The 22,925-nt window shown below is 42.7% G+C and overlaps 1 pseudogene; it reads left to right on the top strand.

The window, feature by feature from the left end:
- LOC127003618 (NADPH oxidase 5-like) overlaps positions 1-22,925 on the top strand; it is a 58,969-nt pseudogene that overhangs the window by 27,889 nt on the left and 8,155 nt on the right.

Raw genomic sequence — 22,925 nt, 5'->3', positions numbered from 1 at the left:
AGAGAGAGAGAGAGAGAGAGAGAGAGAGAGAGAGAGAGAGAGAGAGAGAGAGAGAGAGAGAGAGAGAGAGAGAGAGATTGTGTCTATTATCATACCATTTTGCCATGCTGTGTGTTCACCGGATTTCCTGTTCAGTTATCAATCAATAGAGTGACATACCAGCAGGAAATTATAACATCCTATATCAGTGTCGAACTTCCCCTTGCTCGTGTTACCTTCCCGCTACCTGTCAACCCTCACGTAGGTCACGCTTATCTTCCTTCCCACCCGACCTCACCTCATAATATTTTCTTCCTCATCCCCAACCACACAGTTCTAACGTCGTTTTTTTCAGACGCTTCCGGCTCTCACATCAACAACTTCTAGAGGCCAAAAGGAAAATCAGTCTGGTTCTAATGTCTTTTTTTAGGTTCATGGTATAGAATAAGGGTCAAACTACCACCAGGGTCATAAAAGTACCCCTGCAAATACCCACATATCCTAGGAAAGCCTTGTCAAATATGTGTAATTGAGCGCAGAAATGTTTAAGAATACGGCCATACACTCACCCTCCTCTCCTCTTTCTGTAACCCACTCATATCTGTTCCTCTCTCAACTCCCACGCAGTCACTTAACTCTCCTCTCACCCTCCTATATCTCCCTCCTCCTCACATCATTTCTTCGCTCCCTACTCTCACTCACTCACTCACCCTCCTCTCCTCTTTCTGTAACCCATTCTTTTTTCTTTCTTTATTTTTACATCTTACATATTGTAAATGTGTACATATATGTTGATGAGCGGGCAACGGCCCGCCGCTGGGGGTGTAACCCATTCATATCTGTTCCTCTCAATTCCCACGCAGTCACTTAACTCTCCTCTCACCCTCCTATATCTCCCTCCTCCTCACATCATTTTTTCTCTCCCTACTCTCACTCACCCTATTCTCCTCTTTCTGTAACCCACTCATATCTGTTCCTCTCTCAATTCCCACGCAGTCACTTAACTCTCCTCTCACCCTCCTATATATCCCTCCTCCTCACATCATTTCTTCTCTCCCTACTCTCACTCACTCACTCACACTCTCTCCCTTTTCTATAACTCTCCTCCCACTCTTCTCCATCTCTCACAACACTCACTCATTTCACTTTCCTCTCCCTTCCTGTCTCTCCCTCCCCTCACCTCGCCTTCACATAATTCCTCCCCTCACCACTCTCACACACTCACCCTTTTCCCTCCCCTTTCTATAATCCTCCTCCCATTCCATTCCTCCCACAACTGTCACCCACTCACTCCAATTTCCTCCTCTCTCTATCTCTCCTCCCTCACCTCCCTCACGTAGCTCCGTGCCTCACCACTCACCCACCACACGCCCTCTCTCCGCAGCCCACGCACCGGGTTCACGTGGAAACCTTGGAATGGCTGGAGCAGATGTTCCGTCAGGCTGGGACACAAGCAGGAACTCTCCTTCGATGACTTTAAGAAGATCGTTCACTCCAGAAACGTATGTATTGGGTTAGGAAGAACAGTAGAGAAGGGAGGAGAGAAGAGGAGAGGAGAGTTTTAACTAGAATGACTTTTGAGGAAGAGAAGAGAGAAGGAAGAAAAATGGAAAGAGAAGGAAAGGAAGGAAAAGGACACTAAAGGAAAGGAGAAAAGGAAAGGAAGGAAAGGAGAGAAAGGTAAAGAAAATTAATGGAAAGAATAGAAGGGAAGGGAAAGAAGTAAGAAAGGATGAGAAAAATGGAATGTCTAAATTTCGCATTTATATTTATTCTCTCTCTCTGCATCTCTCTCTCTCTCTCTCTCTCTCTCTCTCTCTCTCTCTCTCTCTCTCTCTCTGTCTCTCTCTCTCTCTCTCTCTCTCTCTCTCTCTCGTCGTTCTTACCGCCATTCTTCGGCTTCTTTTCACTCGTTTCTCTCCCTTTTTATCTCCCTATTTTCCCCTTTGTGTCCTTCATCGCCGTTCATGCCCCATTTGTCTGCCCATTTTACGCCTTTTCTCCCCTGTCTCGCCCTGCCAGTCGTTCTTCGCCGAGAGGGTCTTCCAGATCTTCGACAGGGACAACAGCGGCACCGTCTCCCTCTCAGAGTTCCTGGACGCCATGCACCAGTTCGCGGGGAAGTCACCCAACGACAAGATCAAGTTCCTCTTCCGCGTGTACGACCTCGATGGTGAGAGAGAGAGAGAGAGAGAGAGAGAGAGAGAGAGAGAGAGAGAGAGAGAGAGAGAGAGAGAGAGAGAGAGAGAGAGAGAGAGAGAGAGAGAGAGAGAGAGAGAGAGAGAGAGAGAGAGAGAGAGAGAGAGAGAGAGAGAGAGAGAGAGAGAGAGAGATTTACATAGATTTTACATAGAAAATCAGACCACATTAGACCCCATGGTCCAGACTTGGTGGTCTGTCCTAAACCTAAGTGATTCTACATTAATGAGATAGCTCCAAAACTTTGCCTTTCTACTCTAGTTAATATTAAATTGAAGGAAGTGTCGATCGAACTTGTTTTTAAAGGAGTCAGCCGTGTTACACTGGACCACTGAAGGTGGGACCTTATTCCATTCTCGCACTACAACGTTGGTGAAGAAAATTTGGTGCAGTCTGAATTTACTTATTTACATCTGAGTATGACGCCATGGTTCCTCGTGCGCAAAGTGTCATCGATCATAAACAATGTTGATCTGTCTACATTCGTGAAACCATTAAGTATTTTAAAACATCTGACTCAGTTTTTCCTCGGAGGCGACGTTTCTCAAGAGAGAACATGTTAAGGGTAGAAAGCCTTTCTTCGTAGGATTTGTTGCGCAAGGAAGGATCATTTTCGCTGCCTGACGCTGAACACCTTCTAATTTAGCAATATCCTTTGCATGGTGGGAGACCAAAACTGTACCGCATATTCCAAGTGGGGTCTGACTAAACTGTTGTAGAGCGGAGTATTACATCTTTATTCTTAAATACAAAGTTTCTTTAATGAAGCTTCCAACATTCTGTTCGCTTTATTTGCTGCATCGATGCATTGCTGTGAGAATTTGAGGTTTGACGCGATTTTGACCCCCAAGTCCTTGACGCATTGAACGCTTTTGAGTTTAACGCCGCGCATTTCGTAATCAAACTTCTTATTCCTCGTTCCAACTTGAAGGACCTGGCACTTGTCTACGTTAAAGGGCATCTCCCATCTATCCGACCAAGCTGAAATTTTGTGCAAATCCTCTTGGAGGCTTTGGTTGTCTTCGTCAGTGAGAACCGAGCTACCAATCTTGTGTCGTCTGCAAATTTACTAATGCGGTTATTGAGTCCAACATCCACGTCGTTGATGTAAATAATGAGAGAGAGAGAGAGAGAGAGAGAGAGAGAGAGAGAGAGAGAGAGAGAGAGAGAGAGAGAGAGAGTATGCTTTCTATACTATTATCCTTTTTTTTACGTCCTTTAAGTGTGAATATGAGGTAAGCTTCCTTTTCCTCTTCCTCTAATTCCTCCTATTTCTTTTTGTTTCCTTTTTTCTTTCTATTCGATTTTGCTTTTTTATCTCCCTCCTCCTCCTCCTCCTACTACTACTACTACTACTACTACTTCTCCTGCAATTTATTATCCTCATGTTATCCGTCCTGCTCATCTTCCTCTAATCTTTCCATTCCTACTTTCGTTTTTCCTCCTCCTGACCTTTTTTACTGCTATTGTCTTTTCTTCCTTCCCGGCTACTTCTCCTTTTCTGTTTACCTTTCCAATTCCTCATTTTTTCCCCCTCCTCTTGTTACTTCTTCATCGTTTTCCTCCATCCTCCTTTCCGTTTTATTTCTATTATTCCGTCTCATATTCTTCACCTTCTTTTTCTTCCTCCTGTTATCCATCCTCGCATTTCGCCTCCTCTTCCTTTACCTCATATAACTCCTTTTCCTTTTTTTCCATCATATTTCTCCTCCTATTCTTCCTTCTCACAATCGTATTATTCCTCTTAATATTCTTCTTTTTCCTCTTTCTTTTATCCTTCCTCATGTTTCCCCTCCTCCTTTTCTCCTATTTCTCCTTTTCCTTTTATCCCTCCAGTTCTTCTCTTCTACTTCCTCCTCATTTTCCTTCTTCCTCTGTCTATCTTCATATTCCTCCTCTCTTTTTACTTTTATTCCTCCTGTTTCTTCTCGTATTCTTTCTCTTCTCTCTCTTTTTCCACTTCGCGTTATTAATTCTTCCTCTTCTTCATTCTCTTCTTTCTCCCACCGCAGGCGACGGGCTCATCCAGCAGAGTGAGCTACAGAAGGTTATGAAAGCTTGCATGGAGGAGAACGGGATGCGATTCAGCGACGAACAGATCCAGGACTTGACGCTGGCAATGTTCGAGGACGCGGACACGCAGAACACCGGCGCCATCACCTACGAGAGTCTGAAGGCACAGCTAGAGAAACACGACGGCCTGATTGAGAACCTCTCCATCAGGTACTGACGTTTATTTTGTTGTTGTTGTGTGTGAGTGAGTGAGTGAGTGAGCGAAAATCCCAACACACACAAAAAACTAACACCCTCTTTCACACACACCCTCGCAGCATTGACCGATGGCTGGTCCCGCCGAACTTGGGGAAGGAGAAAGGTCCGGTCGTGAAGAAGATGAGACTGACGCCTTACCAGATGAGCTTACCTTACCTGAAGAACAATTACGTCTACCTGTCCTTCCTGCTCGCCTACATCGCCATCAACCTCGGCCTCTTCATCTCCCGCGCCATCGAGTACAAGGATCATAATGGACTCACTATTTTAGGGCATGTAGAGGATGGGAAGGAAGGAGAGAGAGAGAGAGAGAGAGAGAGGAGAGAGAGAGAGAGAGAGAGAGAGAGAGAGAGAGAGAGAGAGAGAGAGAGAGAGAGAGAGAGAGAGAGAGAGAGAGAGAGAGAGAGAGAGAGAGAGAGAGAGAGAGAGAGAGAGAGAGAGAGAGAGAGAGAGAGAGAGAGAGAGAGAGAGAGAGAGAGAGAGAGAGATTTATAGAAAATCAGACCACACAGACTCCATGGTCCAGACTAGGTGGTCTGTCCTAAACCTAAGTGATTTTACATTAATCAGATGGTTCCAAACGCTGCTTTTCTACTCTAGTTATTATTGTTGAAGGAAGTGACGGTCGAGCTTGTTTTAAAGGAGTCAATCGTTACACTGGACCACTGATGGTGGGAACTTATTCCATTCTCGCACTACAACGTTGGTGAAGAAAATTTGGTGCAGTCTGAATTTACTTGTCTACATTTTGAGTTTTGTGCCATTGTTCCTAGTTCGCAAAGTGTCATCGATCATAAAACAATTTTGTTCTGTCTACATTCGTGAAACCATTAAGTATTTTAAAACATTCGATCAGTTTTCTCGAGGCGACGTTTCTCAAGAGAGAACATAAAGGTGGAAAGCTTTTCTTCGTAGGATTTGATGCGCAATGAAGGGATCATTTTTGTTGCTCGACGCTGAACACCTTCTAATTTAGCAATGTCCTTTGCATGGTGGGGAGACCAAAACTGTACCGCATATTCCAAGTGGGGTCTGACTAAGCTATTGTAGAGCGGAAGTATTACATCTTTACTTGAATAAAGTTTTTTAATGAAGCCCAACATTCTGTTCGCTTTATTTGCTGCATCGATGCATTGATGTGAGAATTTGAGGTTTGACGGGAGAGAGAGAGAGAGAGAGGAGAGAGAGAGAGAGGAGAGAGAGAGAGAGAGAGAGAGAGAGAGAGAGAGAGAGAGAGAGAGAGAGAGAGAGAGAGAGAGAGAGAGAGAGAGAGAGAGAGAGAGAGAGAGAGAGAGAGAGAGAGAGAGAGAGAGAGAGAGAGAGAGAGAGAGATGCTTGCTATCATAATCATTCTCATCATTATCCTTATATATTTCCTTGTTTGTTCGTTTGTCTGTACTTCCTATACAGTCGATCTCCTCCTCCTCCGTCTTCTCCTCATTATTTTTTTCCTCTTCCTCTTTCTCCTCCTCCCCCTCCCTCTCCTCCTCCTCCTCTTAACTACCATCCCCCGCCTCCCCTTCTTTCTTATTTTCTTCCTCTTCTCTCCACCTTTCCTCATTGTCATTGTCCTTCATTTCTCCATCATGTCCTCCTCCTCGTCCTCCCTCCTCTTGGCCTCCTCCTCCTCCCTCTTGGCCACCATTATCACCACCACCTAATCCGCCTCCTTCTTTCCTCCCCAAACAGGACAATGCCTCAACTTCAACTGCATGTTCGTGTGTGTGTTGGTCCTGCGTCAGTCCATCACGTACTTGAGGTCGATGGGAGGGGCTTCCTTCCTGCCCTTAGACCAGCATCTCTACCTACACAAGCTCTGGTGGCATCCTCATCTTGTACTCTGTCCTGCACACCATCGCCCACTTGATAAACTTCGGTGGTGCATATGTCAATGCAGTAGTAGTAGCAGTAGTAGTAGTAGTAGTAGTAGTAGTAGTAGTAGTAGTAGTAGTAGTAGTAGTAGTAGTAGTAGTAATAGTAGTGTTGTTGTTGTTGCTGCTGCTGATATTGTAGTAGTAGCAGCAGCATATTCGTTTTCTCTCTCTCGTTATACCTTTCTGCTGAAACGCTAAAAGGAGAAAGTTAAATTCTCAAGTCTCTCCTTGTCCATATTCGAGTTTCTCCCTTTCTCCATCTCTTATATAACACTTCAGAATGGAGGAGGAATCTTTCCGTCTCTCCTTTTCCTTCTCCTTGTTTTGCTTGTCTGGTGAAATGTATAAGAATAATTGCTGTATATCTCGACCCGTTTTGTACACAGGGCTCTCATATTTTTGTCACAAACGGGGCCACAGGATGGTGAGCAAGAACAATCTCATCACCCCACCCCACCCTTCTTGCCTTCCCCCTCGCTTCGCAAACAATAAGAATAAATATCAAACTCATGCTGTAGACGTGCTGGTAGGCCCTTGGGATATGGTGAACGAAAGAAATATTTGTCTGCATCTCCCTTTACCTGCCTCCTCTCCGGTTGTTCTCTAACACCCAAAAATAAAGTAACAGTCTCTCTTTTAATCGTGTTCATACAGCCACTGATAGACCCCTTGGAGCTCATCATCAAATGGCTCATTGTTTCTCTCACTATCCCTTTCTCTCGCCTCTTCCTTTCGTCCCTCACTACCTTCATCTATTATAACATTTAGCATATAGTAACACTCTCCGTACTCTAGGGTGTGTTCACAGCTGACGGGCCCAGAAGAACCCAACAAAACAATTGTATAGCCGCCGAGCTCATCTTCACCTTGTGCCCTGAGCTCTTTGGTCTTTACGAAGGTATCGCAACCTGACGGGCGTGGCGCTGATGATCATACTAACGGTGATGGTGGTCTGCTCCTCCCCTCTGTCAGGAAATCTGGCTACTTTGAGGTGTGTGTGAGAGGAAGGATATATAATGGAAAGAGAAGGGAAGGGAGGGGTATCTATGTGTGTTAGAAGAGGGGGGGGAGGGTTTGTGTGTGTGTGTGTGTGTGTGTGTGTCCCTCACCTATTTACCTTTTTTCCTCTAAAATAAGTTTCTGATACAAATATTGACACACACATTATCACACACACATTCCTTTCCTTCACCACACCTTTTTTTCTATTATTTCATCCAGCTATTACCTAAAAAAAAAATAGCACCTTTCAATCTCCGTAGCTGCTTTTGTTTTTTCCTCCCCCATTCAGGTAGTGTTTTACTGGACCCACCTTCTCTACATTGCCTTCTGGACTCTTGCATCTCCACGGACCCAATTTCTGGAAGTGGTTCGTGGCTCCCGGCATCATCTTCTCATCGAGAGAGTACAACGCTCCATAAGGATGAGGACCGGCTGCGGCAAGACTTACATATAAGGTGAGAGTATATGAAGGATGGTTGGTTGATGGTCGACCTGGAGGGGTGTGTGAGAGAGAGAGAGAGAGAGAGAGAGAGAGAGAGAGAGAGAGAGAGAGAGAGAGAGAGAGAGAGAGAGAGAGAGAGAGAGAGAGAGAGAGAGAGAGAGGGAGAGAGAGAGAGAGAGAGAGAGAGAGAGAGAGAGAGAGAGAGAGAGAGAGAGAGAGAGAGAGAGAGAGAGAGAGAGAGAGAGAGAGAGAGAGAGAGAGAGAGGAGAGAGAGAGGAGAGAGAGAGAGAGAGAGAGAGAGAGAGAGAGAGAGAGAGAGAGAGAGAGAGAGAGAGAGAGAGAGAGAGAGAGAGAGAGAGAGAGAGAGAGAGAGAGAGAGAGAGAGAGAGAGAGAGTGAGAGAGAGAGAGAGAGAGAGAGAGAGAGAGAGAGAGAGAGAGAGAGAGATTATTTTAGGCATGTGTTTGTGTGTAGGTAAAACACACCTCTCACCTTTCACGTTTGAAAATGTTTTGCTTAAAGAAGCGGTATAAAAATTCATAGATATTCCTTGACATACATTTTCTCCCATTCACCACATGACTAAAACTCCTCAAACTTATCAAGAATCATTATGAGAAATAATAGTTTTCACCCCCAATTCCCCCCCAATTCTTCCCTGCTCTGCCCAAGTACTTCTTCCGTCCAAGGTCATCCATTCGGTCATCAAGCGCTGCCAACTTTCCAGTACCACCCTGGTGACTACGTGTTCATCAACATCCTGCAGATCACACTCACGAGAGGGCATCTGTTCACCATCTCCTCAGCCCCCCTGAAGAGGACGGTGAGTCGGTCAAGTGCTTACATTACAGTGATTCCTAAACTTACGAAATCGCGACCCAAATGAGGGTCGCGAGTGTTACTGAGGGTCACAGGAGGGTTCTTGAAAATAATCATATCATACTATAAAAGACTGTTTTAATAAACACTGGTCAAGTTTAGGATTTTTCAGTAATGTAGTTGAATTACTTTTAGTAGGACAACATGAAGATTCTCCTGGACATACTACAATAAAAAGTAGCGTTGTAATAAAGCACCTGTAACACATACAATACGTTCGGCACGTCATGAGAGTTGCAATCACGAGTAATACTCTGTCCGCCGAGCAGACAGCAATGAGGCGGTGAGGATAAAATTACAAACATCTGAAAGTATAACAAAAATAATTGAAATAAAATGCTATGTTCAATGCACTTTGGGGTCGCCAGGCCAAGTCTAGACTGTATTGCCAAGGTCACAACGAAAAGTTTGGGAGGGATGTTCATGATTAAATTATGAGATATTAAGCTAATGAGTAGCATCCGTTCACGGTTCACCATTTCAGGCCACGAGAATGGCAATGAGTCAGTCTGAATGCTTATGCATTATGGTGATGTTCGGCAATTTACATGCAGCCTGTAACACCTAGCGTGCCTGAAAAAATTACTGAATTACAGAGATCGCTAACTAAGAGTAAGATTAATTGTTCACCATCTTCAACTCCCTGAGTATGATGGTGATTCAGCCCAAGTGCCTTTCTACAGTTTGCTAGTTTGTACGTGCACACTTCTAGTAAATAATCATGGTTGAGATAAAGCTACCTTACCCGTCTCTAGCTTCTTTGAGCACAGGATAGTAAGTCTGCAGATACATCGCTGCTTTGTGCATTATCCCTGACAAGCTGTGCACTGTGCAGCCTACATGTATAGTTAACCACATCTTCGCGCTGCATCCCTTGCACTATATCTAAAGTAAACCTGTAGCTTCCTTAATTCCTTCTACTGTATCCACTTCCTACGACTAAAACTCATCAACAAAGCGAGAGTTCAATTAATAACTCTTGAAAACAAGAATTGATCATTAGCCTTTTGAAACCTCTTTGTGGCATTCTTTAGACTCCATTACTGGGCTAGATAGGTAGGCTACGGTTTGGCCTTTGCTCTGTGCGTGAAAAAATATAATGTATATGTATAGTTAACGAAACAGTAATATGGCAGTCAATAATCTCTCTCACAGACGTTCTTTGGCTACACATACGCGCGGTGGGGGTGGACCATGCCTCTTCACGACTATTTCGAGTCTGAACAGAAGAAGTGCGACATGCAGCACGAGCAGGGCGGGAAGGCTCTCCACGCAGCGCTCACCCTCCAGGACGGCTCCATGGCCTTCAACACGTGAGCGACTATGTTGATCTTCTAGTGTTGATTCTGTGTGTGTGTGTGCTGATCGGTTGCTTTAGAACATAAGAACATAAGAACGTAGGAGTCTGCAAGAGGCCGGTAGGCCTGTACGAGGCAGCTCCTTTGAACCTAAGCTCCCGTGTTTCTAACCCCACCTAATATCGCTGTCCATGAATTTATCTAATTTATTTTTGAATGTGACAATTGTATTGGCACTCACCACGCGACTGCTAAGCCTATTCCTTCAGGCTTCATCCACCACCCTGTTAGTAAACCAATTTTTGCCTATATCCCTGTTGAATCTGAATTTATCCAGTTCAAACCCATTACTTCGTGTCCTTCCCGGTTCTCTTACCAACAAAACCTTATGAATATCTCCCTTATTAAAGCCCTTCATCCATTTATAAACCTCGATCATGTCTCCACGCACCCTTCGCCTTTCTAGAGAATGCAAGTTTAACTGTTTGAGTCTTTCCTCGTATGGCAAGTTTCTCAACCCCTGAATTATCTTAGTCATCCTCCTCTGCACCGATTCTTACAATTTGATATCCATTCTATAGTAAGGTGACCAGAACTGAACCGCATAGTCAAGATGAGGTCTAACTAATGCTTAATATAGTTTGAGGAAGACTTCGGCGCTTCTGTTGCTTACGCTCCTTGAAATAAATCAGTACCCTATTTGCTGCTCGATTTCTAACCAGATACATTGTGCCCTTGGACCGGAGATCAGAGCTCACTAGTTCCCTAAATCCTCTCGCACCCCTTTTACCTGCTTATAGAGAGCATCATTTAAGCAATAGTTCTGTGACAAGGGTTGTTCCTACCTACTCTCAGAATGCTGCACTTTCCCACATTGAACTTCATTTGCCATTTGTCTGCCCAGTCTGTACGATCTGTTTAGTTTATCCTGCAAATACCAGCGTCCTGATCCGAAACTCAATTACTCTATCGCTCGATCTTGGCGATGTCATCATGCAACCCCACTGACATCACACTACCAGTTCCTGTATTTAAGTCATTGATATAAATAATAACCAAAAGTGGACCTAATACCGAACATGTGTGGACCCCACTTAACACATCCCTGATCAGATCTTTTTTTTTTTTTTTTCATTGCTTTGCACTCTTTAGCTTCCTATTGCTAAGCCACACCGCTGACGGATTCAAAACTTTACCCTCTACTTCAATGAGGCCTGTAATTAAAGCAATATTCGTTATTTGAGGAACTTTATCAAACGCTTTACTCAAATCCAAGATAGATTACATCATGATTTTTCATCTCTGTCTACTGCACTCAAATACCTTGTTGTAGAAGGACAAAGAGATTGGTGAGGCATGACCTACCTTTTGTGAACCCATGCTGCGAGTCGTGAATTAAGCTATGTTTCTCTAGATGCTCCCAGATGTTCTGGCTATTTAGCCATGGACTCCAGCATCTTGCCTATAACCGATGTTAAGCTAATTGGGCGATAGATTTGAAGCAGCTGACCCTGTCCCACTTTTGAAAAATCAGCATCATTAGCTTTGCTTTCCATAGGCTGGGCACATAACCGGTAGTGTTACCGACATCTTAAAGATGTCGAGTTGAGTGGGCTCTTCGAAAGTACATCACTAAATTCGCATACATACCCTCAAATATCCGCGTCAGGACCTGGCGACTTATTCTTCTTAAAGCTTATCTATATCATCACTGAACTACTTTTGGTAATGATTATATCCCTCAGACATTTATCGCCATCCTCTGCCTCCTACACCTGAACCCTTTCCCGGAATGGTTATTTCGATCCTGTGAATACTGAAAGAGAGTAGTCGTTCAACAATAATGTATCGCTCTTCGTAATTTCTGACTAGCTCACCTGTGTTTGCTTTCAGCGGTCCAATTTTCTCCTTGTTTTGTTCGACACCGCTAAAAGAAGCCTTAGGATTACTTTTTCGCCTCACTTGCTACTTTGATCTCCTCATAGTTTCCTTTTGCTTATCTGGTGTTTTCTTCACTAATGAATAGTTCAAACCCTTATACCAGCCCTTGAGATGTGTTTCACCATTCTTTATTTTCCTGATAAATTCCCGTTTTCAATCCTATCTCATGTGTTTTAGTCCACAGAAGTCCATCCACTTAGGGTCATTGTTTTCTTTTCTAAAGTGTTCAGCTGTGGTACATCCCTTGCACCTCTGCTAATTACTCTAACTAAATTATTGTAAGACATTTCTGCCTGGTTCTCTGGCTATTTCCAACCCCACAGTTCTGGCCCTCATAGAATCCCTAAATTATCCCAGTTTATCCCTTCAAAGATGTCTTGAGAAAGCCCCTACGTAATTTGCTCTTCAAATCTGGCACTCTTACTGGGTTTGGTTGCCAGTAACCAGCAGACCACCGCCCAGTCTAGAAAGCTAAAACGAACCGTTCTGTGGTCACTAATTTTCCTAACTCTCCCTCCACCTCCAACTCACGTAGCAAGTTTCCATTATTAGATTGGGACTATGTCCTAATATATTTATCTCCTCTGGTAGGCTCAATGTAACTACCTGTCTTAAAGAAATTATCTGTATAACTGAGAAATCCTCGGCTTCCAGCCAGGTCCACCACTGGGTCTTCCCAGTCTATATTCCTATAATAAAAAGTCCCCATTACACAGACATTTATACTCCTACTCACGCCTGCAAATCTCCTGTAATAATATACTCGTGTCCCTACACTGCCTATTCAGGTTGGGTGGCCTGTACAGAACTCCTAGGGGTTAGTTTTTCTTTCTATTGCAAATCCACCCAAACTGATTCTGAATCCATGTTAGTTTTGACTGAATTGTTAACCCTAACCTTTAAGTGAGTCTTTACAACATATTGCAACTCCACCTCCCTTTCTTCCCTTCTGTCTTTGTGAAACATCTGATAACCCATTATTTCAAATTCGATCTAAAATTTTTATAAGTGGCGAGTGTCAATCCATGTCTCAGTGATCAATCGTTATTATGTCAAATTTTTCTGAACAAGCTTCACCCTTAGTAAGTCTATCTTGTTTCTGAGGCTCCAGCTGTTAGTATAAAGAGTCTTAGCCCGCCCTCTCTGTTACCTCCCCTAATTACTTCTAAGCTGCCTGGTTGTATTATGACTGGTGTCCTCTCCATCCCCCTCGTCTGTACTAAAAATCCCTCAAATTGTAAAAGTGTTCTCTCAAGGGGTCTGAAGAGCCTTTCCTTAGAGGAGATGAGGTAAAAATTAGTAAGAACAGAGAGAGAGAGAGAGAGAGAGAGAGAGAGAGAGAGAGAGAGAGAGAGAGAGAGAGAGAGAGAGAGAGAGAGAGAGAGAGTGAGAGAGAGAGAGAGAGTTACTACTTTAATCATTATTATTAGTATTGTTATCCTAGTGGTCATTTTTAATTTTGTTACCATTATTAAAACTAATTATGTTCCATCACCTGAAAGTGTTGCGTGTTTTAATGTTGCAGGTTGTTGCAGTGATGGATGCGTACTGGGCATCACCTCACCGCCCCCTCCACCACCATCCAGGCCCTGAAAGCTCTGGTGTGTGTGTTCTGGTGATGCTCTGCATTTTTTAATTAATGATTCCTCTCCTCAGGAATTCTTTTTCCTTTCCTCCTTCCTTCCTCTTCCTTGCATTTTGATTTCTACAGTCATTATCATACTCGCTCCTTCACGTTGTCTCCTTTTCTTACCATACTGCCTTCATATTAACTCTCTCTCTCTCTCTCTCTCTCTCTCTCTCTCTCTCTCTCTCTCTCTCTCTCTCTCTCAATTTCTTATTACTTTACCTAATTTCACTATGAGTAAAATGTGTAGATAAAGAAAGGAAATGATCGAAAGAAAATGCTAAGTTGTCCCTCCATTTCTCTCCCTCGGCTGCAGGGAAGAATGGTGTCACTAACTTGGCCTACGATCACGACACCAAGCAAGGAAGGGTGGCAGGCGGCGAGGGAGGGGTGACGGAGGGCCAGGAAGATGCCCCTGTCGCCGCCACCCGCAGGAAGAGGCGCATAAACAAGGAAAACTCGGGAGGCACAAGTAACCGGGGGAAGTTGACGGTGAGAGAGAGAGAGAGAGAGAGAGAGAGAGAGAGAGAGAGAGAGAGAGAGAGAGAGAGAGAGAGAGAGAGAGAGAGCAAGAGCAATGAGGAGGCTGAGAGTTACCAAGAGAGAGAGAGAGAGAGAGAGAGAGAGAATTTACATGGCCTAGATTTACATAGATATTCAGGAACATAGACCCTATGATCTGAAGGCTAAGGTGGTCTTAAACCCTAAGTGAAATTATTATATTAAATCAAATGCCACCAAGACTTTGCATTTCTATTTTAATGTAAATAAAGTTGAAGGAAGTGTCAGGTCGAGCTTATTTTTTAACAGAGGTGGGCGCGATACTGAAAAAAATCAAGTAGTGCTTGATTCGCGATAGTGCGGTACTTTTTCCTTGAGTAATGAGTTGCGGTAGTGTGGTCCCATTTTTTTTCTTTCCAGTGAGGTGCGTGGTGTTGATTACTACGGTAGCGGCAGTCACTAGTCAATATAAAAAAATACTTCAGTGCCTATCCCACAATATCCATTGACTAACTTTTTACTTGTGATATACTAAAAAAAAAAAATAAGGGAGGACTGGGGGATGGAGAGAGGGATGTAAGGGAGGAGGAAGGGGGGGAAAGGCCAGGGGAGTAACAGAGGATAGGAAGGGAGGGGGTGAGAGAAGGACAGGAGGGAACAGGGAAGGGGAGGAGAGATCAGCATCATGTGAGAGAGGGAGGGAAGTGGGGGTGGTGGGAAGGAAGGAAGGAAGGAAGGAAGGAAAGGTGGTGCAGCTGCAAGGGATATGGGGAAGTGAAGAGGAAGGAGGGAGGAGGGAGGAACTTTCCAAGCGTTTGAAGCAAGAAACGAAGATTACTAATATGGGAAAGTCATGCCCAGGAAGGAATGAAACATTATTCAAACTGTCAACATATTAAGACAGAACATCAACTGCAGCGCTGTTATTAAACTCCAACATGAGGAAACCTGTAAGCCCTGGTGTCTCATGCCCTCAGCGAAGAAAACCATGGAAATTTCAACGAAGATGTAATAATAATAATAATAATAATAATAATAATAATAATATTAATAATAATAATAATACTAATAATAATAATAATAACAATAAATTGTGTGTTATTATAATCAAGCAACATAGAGAGAGACGTGATCTTGGCTACATTGGAGATTTAGAAATCAGGCCACAGAGACATTTCAGAGAGACATAAGTAGAGAGAGAGAGAGAGAGAGAGAGAGAGAAAATAGAGAAGTTACAATGAAGTTAAAAACAGATATAGTATGTAGTAGTAGTACTATGTACTATGTTATGCATCAAAGAAAAATTTGTACGGGACATGAGCGGCGCTCATGTTAGTGCTTGCTTGTACAGTCATCATCAGAGGCAGTCATGGCGCGCCGCCTTGGGTTGAGTGACAAACAGATTTACTCTGAGTTATTCATTTAGTATTTAATTATGAACAATAACTGAAAAGTCAGAATGATTGAATCACTGATTCTGATGACTATACCGATTGGCTAATTGAGTCCGATTCACTGGAAAAAAAAAAAAAAAAAAACATTTCTGTGAGCATGCTGCGCTGCAAATGTCTTCGATGGTTTTCTAAGTACCACAAAAAGTACCGCAGGATTGTTTAGTGCAGTCCGCGGTAGTGCGGTGTTTTCAGAAAGTTTGCGGTAGTGCGGTACTTTTTTTGTGATGCAGTACTTTCCCACTAAATACCGCACTTGCCCACCTCTGGTTTTTAAATGAGTAAGTCGTGTTGAGAGAGACGGATGGACAGAAGTTAGAAAAAGGTAAAAAGACACAGAAAGACATAAACAGAAACAGATGGTAGATGGGCAAATGAAGAAGGTCTCTCTTGTAATTGCATTTTTAGGATTTTTTTTCTAACCCATTAAAATCTAAACTCTTAAAACAACGGAAAAAGCAGTACCATCTCAAGAACCCTTTCTTCCTTTGACAGGGAACTTGAAGCCTCCCTGCCATCTCCCGAAGGTGGTGAAGAGGCCGGGCAGAGGCTGACTGAGGAAGACAGCAGCAACGCCCTCTACCTGCGGCCCAGACTTACCCAGGCTACCAGCTTCAAGTGAGTAGTAGTAGAAGATAGGTAGGTAAGTAGTGGCTGCTGCTGCTGCTGATGATTTGAGGGGCTTGGTATCTTATCAGGTTATAGATGGCTTGCCACTTGTTTGCTAGGCAGCTTATTGAAGGGTTTCTTGGTAGCTACAATCCTGACGAGCTCCTAGTGCTTAGACTTGAGGGGGGGGGGAGTACTGGAGAGAAGCTCCCTCAAGAAGTTTTGCATAGGATCCTCAATGGCAATGACCTTGTGCTCGAGGTGTTCATGATACCAGTGGAGACTGTCACTGGCCTTGAGGGCTCTCAAGTCAAACAAATGTCAAGATGATGACTGCTCACCTGCAAGAGGAAGGTCATGTGTCACTGGTTATCACGGTTGCCTGGGCCCTCACAGCTTGTAAAATCTATATTGCTAACTCCTGTGTGAGGCATGAGTCATTCCCTTCTTCCTGATGACAGTCTTTGTAGAGGCATCTTGGGGTGGCAAGTATTCATCTGTGTGGTAGTTATTGACACAGTCCTCTCTGGCAGGGGAAAAGATGAGGCAGGAGGAGTGGTCAGATATGTTGTTAGGTGCTTTGACCCACCTTTGTAGGTGTTACTTGGGGGACAGCCTGGTCATTAAAGCCTGGTGTTGAAAAGCCTCTCTGATGGCTCAGGAGGGAGCATCCTCAGCTGCTGGGCATAACCCTTGAGCCAGGCATGGTGTACTCCACTACAGTTCGGATATCAGGCAACCTAGCTGTCACTGGTCCTTAAAGAATCGAGACACTCTGAGCAGGGGCGTCATTTCAGATTTTTCTTGGGGGGGGCAGAGACAGTTTGGTGAGCAAAGAGCTTCATCAGCTTTCTCTCTCTCTCTCTCTCTCTCTCTCTCTCTCTCTCTTTATATATATATATATATATATATATATATATATATATATATATATATATATATATATATATATATATATATATATATATAATATATATATATATATATATATATATATATATATTTTTTTTTTTTTAAACCACATAAGCAAGGTTTTTCAGCATAAATTATATAATCTCACTACTGTTCATTTACCTTATCATCACGGGTAGCTATATAAGAATATAAACAGACCAGACAGACAAGGATTAAGAAACATAATATTTCCGAAATTTCATGTATTTATGATTGTACATTTGAAAGGTAAACATGAGTACAGGACCTTCTTTTTCTTATATTTGAATTTTAAGGAAAATATATTTTATAAAGCTGCCAATGCCGGGCATTATTGAAAGTTAAAAAACAATTGCACACTCATCTAGCTTACACCCTCACTGTAGATCCACACACACAGCACACAGTGACACAGGGGCGAGATAGAGATGGGGAAAGCACTAGGCTTGGCACTCTCACAGGCCCTACCGCGACGTCACCAGTTCTGAGGCCCACCTCCTAAACAGTCTACATCACGTCTGTCTTTGATGATCCCGTTAAACTAACTGCCGCTCAGTGTTGACTGTTCACACACACACACACACACACACACACACACACACACACACAAACAACAACAACAACAACAACAACAACAACAAATAATAATAATATATATAATATATATATATATATATATATATATATATATATATATATATATATATATATATATATATATATATATATATATATATATATATATATATATATAACTACTAGCTGCTGTTTGGTAGGTAGGGGGCAAACTGAGGCTTGGGGGGGACAACTTGAGTCTTGGGGGGGGGCAACTGCCCCCCCCAAGACCCCCAAATGACGCCCCTGACTCTGAGATCAGTTTCTTCCCACTGCACACGCCACAAAGTACTTCAACACAATGTCATGATCGAAGGCATGGCTCTGTGACAGTTGAAGCACCACAGGGCCCTAGGATGAACCTCCTGACAGAGAATACACTCAAGAAGCCTAAGTTGAGGGAATCAAAAAGTGGACCTCAGAATGCTACTTATATGACCTGATGTATGGGCTCTATACGTTAGTGACTCATTTTGATTCACTCCTTGCAAAGGTGATGCTCAAGTCTTTGAAGATGGGTTCTAGGGACTGGTGCAGGGGTTTATCACAAGACAACACTTTGGAACACATCCTCCACCTCATCAGGGGTGATGTCAAGATGGTTCTCCCTCAGCAAATGAGTGAGGGCAAAAACAGTCTCATCAAGGGGTTTGGTAATATATACACTCCTGAGTTCTGCATCCTGATCCAAAGGTACGGGTGCTCCCTCTTCAGCTTTTAAGGCATGGACAGTGCTGCAGTGTTTGTGAAGGACCATCTGGTAGACTCAATATCTGATGCAGGTGTTATTGTAGTAGCATTTTTTTTATTTGGGTCCAACCATGTTTCTCTCCCCAGTGAGGGGGAAAGATGTAGTCACTTATAAGGGGTAGCACAGACCATTCATTGCAAGGCAGAAAAGTGTGAGCTGATGTCCACACTCAACTGAGCTTGTAAGAAGAGTACGTAGTAGTAGCACCCGCAGCTGTAGTAGTAGCCAAAGTAGCAGCAGCATCATTTGTGAACTACATCACATTTCCTTAACAGATACATGCGTCGCAAACCAAGAGTCATCACGCTGGACCTTCCCTCTGAAACTGAGTCCATAGACGAGGACACCGAGGACAGTGAAGAGATGGAGAGGGATAGTGAGGGACAGTACGAGAAGCACAGCAAGGATCTGCAGCTCACCAAGCAGGACCCGATGACAATGAAGACTAGAGGTGATACACTCAATTGATTAATTACCATTTGAAGGGGGAATAAGACTCAAATGATTAAGATGAAGTGGTAGTGTGGGAAGTTCAGTTGATTAAGAGTTTGAGTGGGAAGTTCAGTTGATGAAAACATGAAGTGGAAAGTTTATTTATTTGACTTTTTAGAAACTTATAAATCATAGTCAGTCAGAAACCATATACCAACAACTTCATTCCATCTAATCTGAAGTGTATGGTTGAGTTGGTTACTTGGGCCGGATTTCTTTCATTCAATATCACACCAAGTCTTATCTGTAGTTTCCAAGATGTGCCCAGCAGCCTACCCTCATGATACATTTCCTAAAGATTTCTTTTCTCATCTTATCTTCCCTTTGATTCTTCATCTTTTCTTACTATCTCTTCCCTTACCCACCCTGAATACTCTCTCCTTCCTTATGCTACCCTATACCCTCTCTTCCCAGCACATCCAACACTATTTCCACCCCATTTCACACCTTCCTTTTTCACCCTATTCCATCCCATACCACCCTTATCTATTTCATCCTTACCTCTTTTCACTTTCACGTTCCATTCCATTCATTCTCTTACTTTCCTTTTGCGTATCTCTTCTTCACTGTCCTCTTCATCTCATCCTATCAGTGCCTTCCTCGGCCATTTTCAACTAATCCAGTCTCCTTCTCATCACTTCTTCCCTCACTTTTCTTTCCCTTGCCCTCAGACTTGGCTGTGGCAGAGGAGGGACGTGCTCGCCGCAAGTCACAGGTGGAGAGGAAGAAGTCCCGCCAGGAAGACAGGAAAATGAGGAAGCTGAGCAGACTGGAGGAGGCCTTGGTGGAGGGTGGGTGTGCAGTGATGGGCAAGCCTCTGGTGGTAAGTAGTAGAGGTGGTGGTGGTGGTGGTGATGGTGAGGATGGTGGTGATAGTTTGAGTTAGCCTACAGGACATGGTAGTATTAGTAAATGTTGAAGTGGTGGTGATAGTGATGATGGTGATTATGGTTGAGATTGGTTGTGAATTGAGGTTGATGGGAGTTTATATGACATAGATACATGAGTGAGTAAGTGAGATGTGAGAAATTGGCTCTTTGTTCACTCTTCCTTATTTTCTTATGGAGCAATTCTGCAACCTTGTACTGAGCCATTATAAGACTATGGCCCAAAATCTGTAAGGAAGGAAGGAGAGCGTGGTTTTGAGTGGGATGGAGCACAAGAGAGGTCACTGATAAGCAGAAGAAAAAAACTGACATGAGATTAACAGAGGGAGGCTGGGATGAGTTGTAAGGAGGAGGACAAATGGTTGGGGTTGTTAATGTGAAGGATAAAGACACAGGTCAAGGAAAGCGTGTTTTGGGTTCACACACACACACACAAGATTTGGAAATGGAGTATGGAATGGGAGATGAAATTCAATGCGAAGAAATGTCATGTAACGGAAATGGGTACGAGTGAAGGGAGACCAAAATGGACATATATAATGGGAGATGGAGAAATATTAAAGAAAGTTCATGAAGAGAGAGATCTGGGAGTGATAATACAAAATAATAAACAGCCCGAGAGTCATGTTAATCGGATATTCGGTGATACGTATTATATGGTGAGAAATATAGGATTAGCATTTCACTACATGGATGAGGATATGATGTAAAAGTTATTAACCACTATGAGTAGACCAAAATTGGAATATGCAGAGGCAGTGTGGTCTCCCTACAAGAAGAAACACATAAAAAAAACTAGAAAGAATACAAAGGATGGCAACAAAAATGGTTCCAGAGCTGGAGGGATTGACATATGAAGAAAGATTAAAAGAAATGGACCTACCAACACTAGAACAAAGAAGAGAGAGGGGAGACCTAATACAAATTTATAAATTATTGAGCAAAATGGAAGAAGTAGATAAAGAGGAGTTACTACTAAAAGAAGGAATAAACACCAGGAACACAAGAGGACACAGTAAAAAAATGAGGAAAGGAAGATGCCTGAAAGACATAAATAAATATAGCTTCCCACAAAGAAATATAGAGGTTTGGAACAGACTAAATGAGGCTTTAGTATCGGCGAAGAGTGTGCAAAGCTTTAAGGATAAGTTGGACAAATACAGATACGGAGACGGGACCACACAAGCGCAAGCCCAGGCCCTGTAAAACTACAACTAGGTAAACACTAGGTAAACTAGGTAAACACACACACACACACACACACACACACACACACACACACACACAGCAAAATGTGCTAAGGCAAAAGAAAAAAGAGACAAAGCATGGACATTGTGGAAAAGTGCAAGGAACACCCTAAACTATTTTACAGATTCATAAATGGAAAGATTAAACCAAGAGAAACAATTGAAAGACTGAGCCACGGAAATGTGAAAATCGATGATCCTAAAGGCATGTCGGAGTTACTAAACAAAGAGTTCCAGCAAGTTTTTGCTAAAGAATCTATATTTAAAGAGCCACAAGAAAACAAGATAAATGTTCATATGGAAGAAGTCTCAGTAAACAAAGAGGAGATATATAAATTGTTGGGGGAGCTGGAAGAGAGGAAAGCGGTAGGACCGGATGGTGTCTCAGGGTATATACTGAAAGAATGTAGAAATGAGTTGGTTGGACCGATATATGACATCATTAAATGCTCAATAACAACTGGTGCAGTGCCTAAGGAGTAGCGGAGGGCCGAAGTGGTCCCTATATACAAAAGTGGAAAGAAGGAAGAACCCTTGAACTACAGACCTGTATCACTGACCAGCATAGTATGTAAAATATGTGAGAAAGTGATAATGAAACAATGGATGAGATTTCTAGAAGAGCATAATTTAATCACTAGTAAACAGTATGGATTTCGAAAAGGGCACTCATGTGTAACAAACTTACTGAGTTTTTACTCAAGAGTGACAGGTAAAATACAGGAAAGGGACGGATGGGTTGATTGCATTTATATAGACTCAAAGAAGGCGTTTGACAAAGTTCCACATACAAGACTGATATGGAAACTAGAAAATAAAGGAGAATTGAAAGGGAAAATGAAGAATTGGATGGAAAGCTACCTAAGGGGAAGGGAGATGAGAACAGTGGTTAAAGACATAAAATCACAATGGAGAACTGTAGAAAGCGGAGTGCCTCAGGGATTGGTATTGGCACCAATACTTTTCCTAGTATATATTAATGATATGCCAGAGGGAGTTTACAGTTAAATGAGCCTGTTTGCAGATGATGTAAAACTGCTAAAACATAAAAGAAACAGTAAAGACTGCAAAATTCTGCAAGAAGACCTAAATAAGATTTGGAAATGGAGTATGGAATGGGAGATGAAATTCAATGTGAAGAAATGTCATGTTATGGAAATGGGAAAAAGTGAAGCAAGACCAAAATGGACATATAAAATGGAAGATGGTGAAACATTAAAGAAAGTACACGAAGACAGAGATCTGGGAGTAATAATGCAAGATAATAACCAGCCAGAGAGTCATAAATCGCTTGCTACTTGCCCTGTTTTTGAAATGAGAGCTTACAATACACCCTGAAAATATTATGTACGAGATGCAAAAAAACATAAAATCGAACTTGCATCGAAAAGAACAGCTCTGAGGGTGTGGTTGTCCCTCTGTGGGCCAAGGCAACAATGTTTTGCACATTCACACAAAATCCCATACACATTACAATAAATGCTATCGCCGGACCATCCCATTGTCCGAATCGTGATATCACCACTCTCCCCTATAGTTTGTAAAATATGTGAAAAAGTGATAAAGAAACAGTGGACAAAATTTCTAGAAGAACACAATATAATTACAGAAAAACAGTATGGCTTTGACAAGGGCATTCATGTGTAACAAACTTATTGAGCTTTTACTCAAGAGTGACGGACATGACACAGGAGAGGGATGGATGGGTAGACCATGTTTATTTGGACTTGATTTACATAGATTTACATAGAAAATCAGACCACACAGACCCCATGGTCCAGACTTGGTGGTCTGTCCTTAAACCTAAGTGATTTTACATTAATCAGAAGACTCCAAAACGTTGCATTTCTATTCTAGTTGATATTAAGTTGAAGGAAGTGACGGTCGAGCTTATTTTTGAAGGAGTCAATCGTGTTACACTGGACCAC

The sequence above is a fragment of the Eriocheir sinensis genome, chromosome 25 (genome assembly GCF_024679095.1).
Source record: "Eriocheir sinensis breed Jianghai 21 chromosome 25, ASM2467909v1, whole genome shotgun sequence".
In the NCBI taxonomy this organism is placed as follows: domain Eukaryota; kingdom Metazoa; phylum Arthropoda; class Malacostraca; order Decapoda; family Varunidae; genus Eriocheir; species Eriocheir sinensis.
The sequence above is the reverse complement of the archived record's forward strand: the minus strand, read 5'-3'. Positions and strand labels throughout refer to the sequence as shown.